General features: G+C 42.2%; 1 long non-coding RNA gene across 1 annotated transcript in view; it reads left to right on the top strand.

The window, feature by feature from the left end:
- Positions 1 to 13,354, top strand: part of LOC144819519 (uncharacterized) — a 386,424-nt gene extending 373,070 nt beyond the window's left edge. Inside the window, exon 4 of the long non-coding RNA XR_013607420.1 lies at positions 13,155 to 13,354. This is a non-coding gene — a long non-coding RNA (uncharacterized LOC144819519). The remainder of the gene's footprint in view (positions 1 to 13,154) is intronic.
- The last annotated feature ends 2,014 nt before the right edge of the window (positions 13,355 to 15,368 follow it).

Genomic DNA, 15,368 nt, shown 5'->3' with positions numbered 1-15,368 from the left:
GCTTGTTGTTGTTCATGCACATTTGACTTGTGCAGTTATGATAATTCCACTAGTTCTTCGAGCGATATGTTTTACTTATTTGCTTTCAGTCATTCTCACAGAAACCTCAAAGTTATGGACAAACGTTTGGGAACACTTGCGCTGACCCGCATTCACTCATATTGCCATAAACTACTCAATACAACCGCACAACGCAGCGCGTTTAAACATGCAGGACATAGCGGCCGTTCTTTGGTGAGGCATGGCTATAAAATGCCACACCCAAGTTCTAGAAGGTGCTTCGCCTTCCGGCGTTCGACTCGGCAACTGCTGCTCTTCTTTGCTCAGCTTACCTGATGAAGATGAAACCTCTTCAATCCTGACCTTCTCTATGGGATCGACGATTCCTGAAAACGAAAGAAAGGTAAGTGAACATCTCTTTAATTTAAAGGCACCCATCACAGGAAAGTAACAAATTAAATTGCAGCAGTTAGAAATTAAAGACAATTTTTGGAATGACTTTTCTGATTTAGGAAAAGATATTTACGGCTATAAGAGACCTCAGCAACAAAAGGCAATCTGAATAGTTACCTTTTTACCATCTTTGTTTCGTGCACTTGTTGTTCCACTTCTTCTTATTTTTAACACAGAATGTCGTGATGGAATCAATACAAGAGTGAAACTGGAGTAAGTGAATAATTATGATGTAATCCTTGAATTGAATGTAATGTTGAGAGAATCTTTTGACTAAAGGAATAGCAAAACTTATCCGATGTTTTTTCACTCACAGAGAAGACTCATCATCATATACAAATAAAACCACTACATCACTACACTGACTTGCCCTCAGAGGACAACACCCTGACTCATGACGATGTCCAGGGCGCAACGCCCATTCAGCAGAAAATCTGAGTTACGTAGAGATATTTATGTATTTCAGACTAACATGCAGGCAGCCAATGTCTCCAGACCACCTACATTGAGTTTTCCATCCTCAAAGGAACCAATACTTAAACCATCCACTTTTCAGCCTGCTATGCAGACTTTGTATAGCAGTAACAACCCCCACGCCAACACAGATACAGGTTGTAACCCTGACTCTGTTCCTTTAGCGCCCCCAGAAAGATTTTATGGGGATAGTAGTAAATTTACTATCTTTTTAAATCAATGTCTCCATGTTGTAGCCAAAACTGCCGCATTTCCTGATGATTCCTCCAAGGTTGCCTTTATTTTATCTTATTTAGGAGGAGATGCGGCTTTATGGTCAGTATCCTACGATGAAACAGACCTGGGAGCCCAAGACACGGTATAGGTCCCTCGCGGCTCGCAGATGCACGTGTTTCTCTTGTCTACCGAGGTCTTAAGGATGAATTAAAGGACATGGTAACACAGATTTTGGACCCACCAACTGATTGTGAGGAGTTTATAGATTTAATAGTGACATTAAATCACTGTATCCCTGAACATAAGGGTGAAAAAGATAGAACCAATCACAAGATGTTTCTCTTTAAAGAAAGACCTAGCATTAAAAATTAATCAGTTAGCAAACCTGATATGGAGAAGCCCATGCAAATCGGGACCATTAGCGGTCCGCTAACTAAAGAAGAGAAAGAACAACGCAGGAAACTAAATCAATGTCTGTACTGCGGTAAAGGAGGTCATTTCGTAAAAGAATGTCCCACCCGACTTAATAAAATAAAACCAAGAGTAACTGAGGTAGCTATTACACAGCAGTCGGAAAACTAAAAGACTCAGTAGACAATGAGGTCAGTTTATCGAGTCAACAATCCAGTTTGACCTCCACAGCTTCAGCATCTTCAAAGTGCCATCCCAGTATCAGAGTTTTATTACAGTCCCAAGAAGATAAATCTAGGTCATGGTCCGTAGAGGCATTGATAGATTCCGGAGTCACGGGCAATTTCATAGTTTCGCAATCACTGCAAGATTTAGGTTTAAAAAAGGTATTGAAAGAAAATCCAAAAATAGTGCTAGCTGTAGATGGGAAGAGCTAAAGTCAGGTCCCATACGATATCATACTGAAACACTTAACATGACGTGCTCCTCGAAACATACTGAAGAAATATCCTTTGACATTATAGACGCACCCCAGTTCCGTCTCATATTAGGAATTCCATGGTTAGTTCTACACAACCCCTACATTGACTGGACACAAAAAGCAATATTGTTTAAATCAGACTACTGTCACCCAAAATGCCTTCAACATCAGATATCAGATCTCCTTATACAAGGTTATGAGTGCCCTAAAGATTCAAAGAACATCCTATTGTAACTCCTAAAGATAAGTGAGCAATTCGATTCATGGGACTGGATTAACCGGCACGCATGAACAAACTCTGAAATTGCTGAGGTAGTACTACAGTATACTGAATGTGTTGGGGAGCTTAGGATGGGTGTTAAAACATGCAGGGCACCATTCCTGTTAACCTGTCCAATTCCTGCAGGACTCCACTTCAGCATCCAGAGTCAGCGTGACCATGCACATTTATATGGTAGTAAAGTGAGGGCAATAGCATGCCCGGTATAATGACATGGTGACATCATGGAGGGGTGCTAAATGTCCACATGGGCTTATTCTGTGGCGGCTTGATAGATATATAATCTGGAAGGTGCTAATATATAGTGCTAAACTCCTAAAATAGACAATAAGTGAATTAATGCTGAGGGGTGTTATAAAAATTTACATTATCTAGTGTTACAATCCTTATGTATAAAATGTCTTATGCTTAATGAAATATGAGGAGTTGCAGCGAATGATGTGGTGGACCCTCGAAATGTTGTTTACAAAAATTATCTGTATCATAATAAAGGGCTTAAATATTATGTTCGATACAGTGGTACTAGTGAATGGATGCACAATGCAAAATGTCCATTTCCATAATGAAATGTCTCATCCTAGAGACACCATTGTCCCGGGCAGGGCTATGTCACTCAATCATATTATTCACTGCTGGTTTAGTGAAACATAAGTGATGCACCCATTTCTGTTCTCCTTTAAACAACAGCGGTTTTGTATTTATGCCAGTTTTATCGCCAAATTTCTCAGTAATAGTCCGGGTAAAATCCCTGAAAATGCCCTTCAACAGTTTGAAATGTGAATAATTGTGTGGTCAAGATTTCACCTTTAATATTGGATTTATGTTCTTGGATTACAATCTTAATTTTGCTAATGGCAATTCCCAAATATCTCTGACCCTCACTTAGTCAGAACCTACCAGTTAATTTGTCTGTCTATAGTATTTTGGGAGACAGTACTCTTGTAGGATCTATGGTTCCGTTTACACCCTATTTAATTAATTCCTACAGGATCTTTCCTGCCAAGTACCTGTTACGTTCTGTTACTTTGGAGCCTTATGTGCTTTTACAATAGCTAATCAAATGATTTTCAGGAGACTTTGATTACAGCGGTGCTAATTATAAGGGAAATGTTGTGTTAGCACATACAGTTGTTTCTTAAATTATTGCATGTAGTAGCTCTGCGCATGATATTTTCCTAACATTGTATATTCCCTTTACCTTTAAATTAGCAGAAAAATTATTTTCATGCAATATTTACGTTAACATTTTTTAGAAAAGCTACACTTATAAATTAACTAAAGAACTAGGGGCTGGATTTAGAATTTGGTGAACAAGGTATTTACCACAAACATGTCAGTTTTCCAAAGGTAGTTGTCCATTTGGTTCTGCCATCGGGAAAGTTACTCCAACCACCCCTATTAGGACTCATGGTGTAATGGCTTTTTTGTCAGTCTGGTGGTCACGCAAAGAAAATAGAAATAAGGATCCCCCCAAACCCAGATCAAAAACTCCAGGGTGTGCGGTTAATTATTTATTATAATTTCTTTTTTTCAAAAACAAATTCCCATTTCTGAAGTTTGTTTTTGGAAAATAAACAATTTGGTGGACAACTATCAAAACTGAAGGCAACCATTCACCTATCTTTTTACCTTCAGAGGAACCACCTTGATGGAGGTGATCTTTAAATTTGACGGTTGGTATTGACATGACAGATATCCTGTATACCTTACTATAAGTGCCATAAGATATAATATACTTGAAATTTGGATGGTGGCATATCTGTCATGCTTGTGACAAAGTAACCTGTCCACCTAACTCCAGATCAGACCCTAACTGTTTTATCAGAACATGTCTGTTGTACAGCATTATCAGCTATGTATTACCATAGCAGTAGCTATCATATTTACATATCCTTCTATGTGTTTGGAATCAACAATAGACATCATAAACTTAATTTAGACCTTGGAGGATATTCTGCGATGATCTGAAGTGTTGGCCTATAGGCATGACAGCTGATGGGCAGCATTCAGAGAACCATTCTCCGCCATGTAAAATATTTATTTATTTATAAAGTTTGATATAGCGTGAACTTGACCCAAGAGGGTATCAGAGCGCTTTAAATTTAGAATTGTTGCGTTACAGGTTATATCAGATAAAAGAGCATAGTAAGGTACAGTACACATAAACAATGTTTCAGTAATTCGAAGGAGGGAGGGGAGGAAGGAGTAATAGCGGGGAGACAAGGAAGAACAATGCCCAGTGTCCGGCTGGGTAGGTGACGCTCGAGGGGGAAACCAGGGCCCATCTCCTCATCAGTTGTCTAGCAACTCCATCGGGCATCAGGCATGTTGCTCAGGTCTCAACGTTCCCAGAAAACAGTTTGGAATAGAAACATGGGCTACGAGGATAGAAGTAAAAGAAGAAGTTGAGGGGGAGGGCGTAGAAACAAGCCAGATAGAGCTCTGGGGCTACCATATAAGCCGATGCAAAATGAAGGAAGAACCAGCTTTCCTGTATTTGTGTTCAATCTTCCCTCGGGTGTCGGCGGGTGAATTTTGAATCAGACTACCACTAGCAGTGGGCTGTTCACGTTTCCTGATCAGATGTCACAGAGCAATCTAATGATATGGTACAAAATGAATGTTCGATTAGCACACCTTTGGAAAAAAGACATATTTACTTTCCAAACCCCTTTATTGAAAGATGTTTCACACGAATCAGGTGTACTGATAAGGATAGACCATGACTGTAGGACTTACCATAGCAGTAAGGATTCCATGGAGTCTTTTCCCTCCTTTCTAATTTTGAACAATACCCTGGCGTAGCAAGGGATGTGGGGGACGGTCCGTCCCGGGCACCACAAGTATTGGGGGCAGCATACTCCCTTCCCCCCCCCACCTGCAGCTGTCGTCCATCGCAGGGCAGCAAGGACAGGAATCCCTAGCACCTACCCCCCACCCGCTCTTACACTGCTGCAAAACAGAACAAAATGGCTGATCAGGATTATTAATGACGAAATTTGGAACCACACAGCCAAAGCGTGCCGTGTAGTCACGGGATAAAATATTGCCCAACAAATTTAGTACATTTTCAAAAATGATTTTGTATTATTACACAAGAAACATGACATCAAATAGACACTCCATCATGACAGTTAGTGCAAAAACATGGAAGAATATATACAGATATATACAACTATATGGCAGTAAAGTAACCATACATTAAGGGAAAAGAAAAATATATTATCAAAATCTTATGGAGACACCAACAAAACTCTGTACACTAGGTTCAATAACAAAACAATTGCAATTTGAACAGGTTCTTAGCAGTTCATGAAAGAAATAAACCAGTCCTTTAGTAACAAAACCTGTGAACCAGGCGGAACTTGGATGGAATAGCCTGCCTGTCACATGACACCTGTGAATAGTAATTTTAAAGAAATTGAAGATAGGGCCCACGTGAATGGTCTGAGTATATCCCTAGCTGCACCCTTTGATTTTTAACACAGGCTGGGGGTCAACGCGTTTCGAAGCTTATTGAGTCTAGGTTCTCCTCAGGACGAGGACTGGGTAAGGATGTACCTCCTCAGCCTACACAAGGGCTGCGTGGGGAGAAGTAGAAAAAGCCACTCAGTTGCTTCTGAATGCAGTGTCCGGGATGCCGGGATCCGAGGCGCCCTGGGCGGTCTGTATTATCTGAATTAGACTCACATTGTCTTCATCATGTTTTTTTGTATATTTATATTGAAGGCTGCACTTGGAAATGCACGGTAGAACGGAGAAGAGCCGCGGGACGTTACAAGCGGCTCAGCGGGAATGGATCTCTCGCTGTGAGTCAGAGCCCTCAGTTGCTCAAGTCCATAGTCGTGCTCGCCTGCCGGTCTGAGTGGCTTTTTCTACTTCTCCCCACGCAGCCCTTGTGTAGGCTGAGAAGGTACATCCTTACCCAGTCCTCGTCCTGAGGAGAACCTAGACTCAATAAGGTTCGAAACGCGTTGACCCCCAGCCTGTGTTAAAAATCAAAGGGTGCAGCTAGGGATATACTCAGACCATTCACGTGGGCCCTATCTGCAATTTCTTTAAAATTACTATTCACAGGTGTCATGTGACAGGCAGGCTATTCCATCCAAGTTCCGCCTGGTTCACAGGTTTTGTTACTAAAGGACTGGTTTATTTCTTTCATGAACTGCTAAGAACCTGTTCAAATTGCAATTGTTTTGTTATTGAACCTAGTGTACAGAGTTTTGTTGGTGTCTCCATAAGATTTTGATAATATATTTTTCTTTTCCCTTAATGTATGGTTACTTTACTGCCATATAGTTGTATATATCTGTATATATTCTTCCATGTTTTTGCACTAACTGTCATGATGGAGTGTCTATTTGATGTCATGTTTCTTGTGTAATAATACAAAATCATTTTTTAAAATGTACTAAATTTGTTGGGCAATATTTTATCCCGTGACTACACGGCACGCTTTGGCTGTGTGGTTCCAAATTTCGTCATTAATAATCCTGATCAGCCATTTTGTTCTGTTTTGCAACTATTTGAGGTCCAGGCTGACCAGTAGTTGGACCCTACACCTTTTTGTGCACTGCTTACACTGCTGCAGGCAGCAAACTCAGGGGCTGCCACGGGCAGCAAAAGGTCTTGCTACAACACTGATTATACTACAAGCTTTGTTCTTTAGATCACATGCTGACCAGCTGTTCCATGGTTTTATCTCTATTCTAGCTGCTGTGACTTTCGTTTCATGCATATCTGCAGTTCATTGAATGTCCCAGTTTCACCGTAGCCTTGGTTCTGATCATGGATATCGTCTGCAGATGTCCTACAGTATATTTATGTGCCATATGGCAAGCTCAGGTGTTTATAGGGACATCACAAATTTATGATGCTCAGCTCACTCCTGGTGTGCCTACACAGACCCTTTCTCAGAGAGGGTACAGCTTTAGAATGCAGGTAGTTGGGGAGGAGAATGGGGAGAGCGAGTGAGATGCCACCTTTGTGGCCATATAAACACCTTCAAATAATGAAGACTATTAGTATTATTACGATTTTGTAAGGTGCTTTTTCCCAATTAGTGTAGCTACCCTCATCCCTTGATGTCAGATGGGCACTGGGTATCGCGTGAATGATCTTTAGCCCTGGTTCTGCCGTGAGCCGCTTCCTCTCTGCATAATAGTCGTTGCGTGTATACTCCATTCATTGCTTTCATCATGAGGCAGTCATACTGACATTGGTCAATGTCACTAAGCCAGTGTACAGCTCCAATGCACAATTTCTTGGACAGTCTTGCACTCATGTTTCAGAGACCTCTGATAATCCCTCCAATTATGTCTGGCAAACAACATATGGCCTAGCTTAAGATTCAGGTTTTGGCTCATCAGACATACTCTCGTCTTTCGTCATGACAGTATTTGGCGGACTCTGGTTATGAGCTCTTGCACTTTGGCCTCAGTGTGTAACGACCTCTGGTTAAAGTCTCACACTCTGGTCTTCTGCAGCTATCTAGGTCTGCACTAGATGGACACATCTAGTTCACTATGATACAAGTTAGTAGTGGAGACAATGTGTGCACTAACCTTTTTTTGTTCAAACTTGCTTTTAACTGTGTGTTTTATGCTCTTCCACTTCCACCAGAAGTTGCTGAACAGCCAACACTCCTCACATCCTCACGCTCTGGAGTGGGAACACCAGTGTTTCTGAAGGCGTCGCTGGCGTACTCTGGATGAATTCAACAAGACAAACAAGTCCTCTTGTGAAACCCTATTAATCACATGAACGTTTAGCAATATTGGCTCCCCAGTCTCTGAATTTTCCAACTGTTACTGGGTGTTTAATGCAACGTGTGAGAGGCCAATGTTAGGGCATGCATGACTATAATGTGTGTGCAGCCACTGGAGGACACCTGGTATCCATAAAATTGGACGGGGGATACCTTGCAAGTGCATGAGACTGTCTGCGCCGGTGGAGAACTCTGCCTGTTGAGGTGCGAGAGCGCCCTCGAGGACCACAACCTATACAAATGTCGTGACACCTTATACAGCACTGACAGGAGAATTATATTATAGTTGAGCTACACTGCAAAGCATACTTATGCGAATTGCCTTTGCCACTCAAGCCATCATCTTTTAAATCCATAACTCATTATGTTTAAGTCAAAAGGGGTCAAAAGGCCCTTGAGATTGACATGTTAGAAACAGGGCTTCACCAGGATGATTATACTTGAGAGGACCACATGTCACACTATTGCCCATATTTTCAAACAAGGTAGGGAACGAAGCACACCTGCCAAAATTGCTTCCCTGCGCTGCGTGACAGGAAGGGAGCAGGAAAGCGCCATATCTACAGAGATGTCTCTCTTGTTCCCTCTCACTAGTGCCAGAGCTTATTTTAGCTGCAATGTGCCAAGCAGATACCTTACCGCCATAATGCTAGGCTGCGTGCCTGTGTCTAAGATAGACTTTGTACAGTAAGGGTACCTTTCCTGAACAAAATACTATGCTTAGACACCCTTTAGAACTTTTTCTACTTTGTATGTGTGCTGCCTAGTGTGCCACACATGCAAAGTTGGAAAAGAAAGGAGAAATAAAAACATTTCTCCTCTTAACACCTCATTTCAAATGGCGTTAACTTTTGGTGCTTAACCCTGTCTACTATTGTTTGCAGATAGGGTTTTGGCTCAAAAGACATGGGTGGCAACATGGGACGACCATGTACCACCCATGGCACACCCTTGGCACTAAGTAACGCACAGCAGTGCTTCGCGCTGCTTTGCGTTATTTTCAGGGTATTTTCCGGGACAGAACAAGTTATACATTGGAAAGTAAATTAGGGAAAAACCTTTTTGTGTTGGTTTGTGCCACTTTTGTTAATCCAGGGGAGAAAGTTTGTAAATCCACCCCTTTCAATGACAGCATGATTGAATCTCGCACTTGCCGCACTGAAAGCATCACAGACGTAGACAGGTCCTATCACCACTGAGCTGAATTCCCAGGAGAAGCTGACATTGCCGGTCCCTGCTCCTTGTGCAGTATTGGTTTCTTGTCTCTTCTGTGGTACCCCTGGCAGAGAGGAGTTTCATGAATTTCAGAAACATGTTGCTGCTATATGGGATTTTGATGCACAACCTGCTGTGAAGTTGGCTGTGGCGTTTTCCTTTCTTCAGACTGGTAACATGTATGTATTGCTGCACTTTCCTCTATGTTGTCTTTTCGAGGCTGCTTTGGGACTGTGGCCAGATTACTTAGCATATCCCAAACAAAGATAGTTGCCATTATTGGTTAATAAGGAAACTTACCAAGCTAAAACGGCTCCTGTAGGTAGCCTGTGACCTCTCGTCTTGTTTTATCACATATAAGCGAGTTGATACTGGAATCAATGTGTCGTAATCCATTTGGAGTATTTTTCACTGCATCCATTGCCTCCTCTGCTATAAATTTTATCACTGACATTTTAATTGTCTTTTCTGCAACCAGATTTCTGTTGAACTTCAGGATTCCAGTGTTCAGTAACTCATTGGGTCATGGAGAGAATTCAGTACCAAGCATTTTTTTCCAATTCTCATCTCCAATTATAAATTAATTGTTACCTATTTATGGGAAAGTAACACAGCATGGTTCCACAAGTTATTTTGCTGCCCCACGCTGCGTTGGCTTCCAGACACAGGGATGGGACACATTTACAGCAACATGTTGCATCTCTGGGGCAGATTTACAAGCTCCTTGTGCCACCAGTGCATCACTTTTTCAGTGGGGGTTTTTTTATGGCATTTTTACAAAGTGACGCATCTAGAGAGATGCGACATGGAAGACAGCACTGCGTTGGAATGGAACTGCGCTAGAATCTGCTGCATCACGTAAGTCTTAAAAGATGCAAGGTAGGTAATCTGACGTAAAATCTAACGCATTACTGATGCAGGGATATTTACAAGTGTTCTTCACGGTGACACATCTTTTGGCAGCCTCACGCATCTTTAAAACTGCGCTAGAATCCCTACGCCTCACAAACCCATGCGTATGAAATGACGCATGTGGCAAAGAAATAAAAGATACACCTAGCAGAGCAGTTTTGCAGCAGATTAGACAGCAAGGACTCCTAATCTTGAAGCAGGGAGTTGGACCAAGAAGACGACAACCACTACCAGACCAAATACCACAACCACACCCACCACCATCACCCAAGAAGACGACAACCACCACCAGACCAAATACCACAACCACACCCACCACCATCACCACAAAGGTAGCGCAGAAAAGGGAGTGCCTCTATCACCAAAGGACCACCCTCATTGGGTTCAGGGATGAACAAGTCCTCAAAATGTATCGCATCAAGAGGGCATCCATTGTGACCCTGTTGCATCAGATCTCACCACAGCTACAGCCACCAACAGATAGGGTCTGCAATATTACATTGCAGACATAGTTCCTGACGATCTTAAACATGTTGGCGTCAGGGTCTTACAAACCACGGCAGCACAGGTGACATGGGTCTCCCAGGCATCTTTCTCAGCCTTCCTCCCTTCTGTCCTGGATACCATTATTCCGCTCAAACCACAGTACCTCCATTTTCCCAACACACAACATCAGGAAATGGAGATTAAACAAGGCTTCTATGGCATCACAGGCTTTCCACATGTTCTTGCTACAAAGGACTGGATGCATGTACAACTGGTACCACCTGCAGCAACTTCCCATCTATACATACCAGGAAGCACACACACTCCATCGATGCCCAGGCCCTGGAGGACCATCGAGGACTCTTCACTAATGAACTGTCCAAATATCCTGGGAGTGTGCATGATTCATATATATTTAGAAACAGCATCATCAATATAAGTTTCCAAATTGAACAATATGGCAATGGGCTCCTTGTAGGTAAGCAACAATAAATTAACACACATACCAATACTATGTAACAATAATTTGCCGCTGGCACCTTTCAGTGCCACATTTAATAATGACACAATAAGTTATTGTGAAAAGGCTAACATAATCTACACTACAAGTACATAACATTCACTCAAAAGGTGCATACACCATTCACAGCGTAACAGAAAGTTTCCTGGGGAAGCCATGGTACTATCTGCCCTCTAGATTTGCCCCCAGGGCACATTGTGATTACAGAGGTGGGCACAGATGCATGTAACTCACCTCATGAAATGATGAATGTACATGTGCCCAATAAGGCAATGGTGTTGTCTGAAGGCGACTTATTCACTATTGCATGGTGTTTGTGAACACATGCAAATGATGAAATACCCTTGGCCCTATGCCTGCACAGTACCACAGGCCCAGGAACAGAGTACCAGAAGTTCACATCATGTGCACAAACTTTGTACCACCTCAGAGATGTGGTACTGGTAGTGTGCCCATAAAGATTACCCTTACTGAGGCTTGAAAGGGTGTCCCATAGCTAACACAGACATGACATTGCATGTGTGTGCACCTAGTCGCAGCACCAGTCTATAAGGGAACATGACAAATCTGCCAAAATTGCATTTTGTAAACCACATGCACAGTGACACATGGAGCAACTAATTTAAAGCTGATTTTCATATTAACTTATTGTTCTGCCCTCATGGCAGCATGAGTAAGTGTCAGCCATGGGTGCAGCACAATCTGTGTAACATGTCACACCTTCCATTTTTTTGTCCAGTGCCGAAACATCAAGGCTGATTTTGTACTAGCTCCTTGCGTAGCAGGTACACCATACCATGTGATGCACCGGGGGCATAACCTGCTAGCTTATATGTACAAGGACACATGAATTCAACAAGTGTGGCTTTCTGTGTGCCAGCAAATATTGTCCCTTTCATGCAAGACTATGCGTGTGAGGTGTCTGACATGGTTGTGGCTGTGGGTGTTCTAATACAGCAACCATGTATCCTGATGCATATCATTAAGTGTAAAAATATACAACAAAGAAATGCAACTGAATGCTCTAAAAAACCATGCTTTGTATAGTGAGTCACACTGTAGATATATGCTTACACCTCATCTACTTTAATTTACCTCTTTCAATGTGTACTGCATTGTAAAGCATGTATGGATAGAGGAAAGCACCAAAATGGATTGTTTTTGGTCATTAAGGTGTCCCTTCATGATCAGAAGCAATGCACACATGGCGCAGGTATTTGTGCACCATGGTACAAAGGTGCCAGTGCAGGGCTCTGTCAGCCGATTGTGTGACAACGCAGGTGCAAGCACATTGAATAAAACAATCAACATAAATTTGCTGCATCACTGTGCTTTGAAAGTCACTCACTTCAGTGCAGCCAAATGACTTGCAGCACTTTCATAGTGAAATGGGCCTAGATGTGCCATGCACAATCATGGAAAGTACATTTCAGTCACCATATCATGCACTGCAATGCACCATTCCCTGTTATGCCCATTACATGACACACAGCAATTTAAGTGACATGTGTCACAAACAATGTGCATCTCTATCTTAAACACCCAATCTAATTTACCAAGCAGTAATCTCACTGAAAATGTTGGCAAACATGACATACACCACATGCCATGTATTCTCAAGTATGTTCAAGAGTTAATACAGTTCTCGTACTTGCCACCTACAGTTGATCAAGGATATAGCCAACAGACGTGGTTGATGACACCATTTGGACATCCCCAGACTGATCATTGTTAAAATATCACAACCCTGTGCGGTGACTGTGTTGCAGCATGGCAAAGCCAAGGGCTTGTGGTGGCACGCTGCAGTGCTTTATTGTAAATGAGTCTTATTGGTCTGTAAATGACCTGCTTGTGTAATGTCAATGTCTTGTGCTCAATGCATACACTGTATACAAGTCCAGCATTCACAAGTCATTGTACCTCTTTTTATGTCTCCTAGGTGGACCCCAGCGAACCACACAAGGGGAGGTGGACTCGTTTGAGGACCCCAATGCTACCAGTGAGCATGGAATCTCAATGATTGTTATCATGATGGCCAACGCAGAAAAATGTCTATGGCTGCTAACAATGGCACATGCCACAACAGACAGCAGTATGTTCCTTTCAAATTATAAGATATATGTGACCTGAAATTATGTATCGCTAGGTGTCACATGTCTGGGTCAAATGTTTCAATACAAAGTGTTGAACTCTAACCCACAATGAACTCAAACATGCACATTGAGTCCATAACACATTACATCACTCTAGTAAAGGTTGTCCTGGCATTCACTAGTTCACATGAATCTAATGTTTCCCAAAAATGCAACCTAGGTTGCAACATGCCACATTGTCGGTTATGCCGCTAGTCATGTACCATTTGATGTAGTTTGTCTGTGCAATGACTGATGCAGATGAAAATCACATTTGACAAATGTTGCAGGTCTCATGCACAACCAATCCGAAATGTGTGGCTCATGCTTCAAAATGTACCCTGAGTAATCATGCTTTTCAACAGTCGTTACTGGAAGCTAGATTCACTTATCCTTCCACAATGCTATTGCAACATGTGCTGCATTGTGCAGCACACATATATCAAAATTACAATGACACCACAGTTTGATCATGAGCAGGAGAGTGTACCTACCAGCACTGACAGAAAGTTTACCACATTGCAGATATCAGTCCTACATAGTGCATGCTTGTCAGCATTGACCAATGTCAATATCTTGATAAACTGTTAAGTGATAACTTCTTAGATTTGGTGGGCTCATGGGGGCTTGTGACAGAGTAACCGTGTATGACGGTTCAAGCTCAGACAATATTTTAGAATAAATGGATGGGACTTTACCTGAACAGTATGTGATAACACGTATGTAGTGTGAGCAGGGGCAGAAAGCTTTGTGAGTGCCAAACCCAAACCTAAATTCCATTTGAAAATGCCTCTACGTAGTCACCTGAAGCTGGGTGCTGCGCAGATCATTGTGCACCTTGCTGCATGTGTGTGTGTAGTGACTTGTAGGGACATGGCTGCTCAGGTATTACGTCCAACAGAAAATGTATCAGGTGTTTCCTTTGGAGCATTAGCTCTGGGATCACGATGTTACTAACAAGCTTCATGTTCTTCCATTGTCATGATCTGTCAGTGCACTGTATGTTGGCATTAAGGCTGGGCAGTTAACTGTGCTCCACCAGCAACGTTTGCTGAGTTTTAGAACTCCGCACTCCGTTTGGAGTATGTAGTTTTCCATAACTCCACAATAGCAGTGGAGCGAAGTTGGTCGGTGCTGCTGGCAGACTTACCTTCCTCCCAAATCGGTGTCTGGCTCCTGTTGCTGGCTCCACTCGGCTTCCGCTGCTCCAGTTCAATTAACATGAAGAACTGCATTGCTCATGGCGTACAGCGATTTGGAAGGAAGGTAAGTCTACCAGCAGGCCTTACTACGCGGGAGAGGGGTTGGAAGTCAGGGGGTTTAATAAGAGGAGAGTGCGGGGGATAGATGGGGTGCAATGATTGACTACGCAAGACCATGGAACTCTTTTAATTTTACTGAGTTTTCCAGTAACTCCATGAAATTCTGCATAATACAACTTTGCAAACTCCACCCCGGCTTAGTGCGCATCCAGGACATCTATGTTACATAATTTAGCTACATCACATGTGAGCAAGTTTATATGTTGAAGAATAAGATCTGGTACATCCAGCATATCTCTAATGTTTGGGTGATGTGACATTGAACCAATTATTCTCTTCCAATGGCAAAAAAAAATAGTACAAATAGTATGCAACAGACACTTATGAATGCCAGTCAGCCTTGTGGCATGTCATGATGTGATCATTGTGCATTTTTAAGTACACATGTTAAATGTGTATTTATGCCATCAATGTACATCTGGGAGACTGGAACTGCCTTCAATGTCCTGCCTGTATGTGAATTAATTTGTTCATCACAAGTGATTGGATGGGGCTTCTGCATGAGGCCTATTGTGCTTTCACACAAATAGTGTTTTCACAGAGGGTGAGTGTCTGGACAGGATGCACTAATCATGACAGTTGTACAAATGTGATGTATTGAATAGTGATCAATGTACACAATACACAAGGAAATTGTATCCCAGGTAGGGACTTGTGTCCCTACATCCTCAATATGTAGGTAGTTTCCCCTTGCTAGTA

Source organism: Lissotriton helveticus, chromosome 2_1 (genome assembly GCF_964261635.1).
Source record: "Lissotriton helveticus chromosome 2_1, aLisHel1.1, whole genome shotgun sequence".
NCBI lineage: Eukaryota > Metazoa > Chordata > Amphibia > Caudata > Salamandridae > Lissotriton > Lissotriton helveticus.
This window is presented reverse-complemented; position numbering and strand designations above follow the sequence as displayed.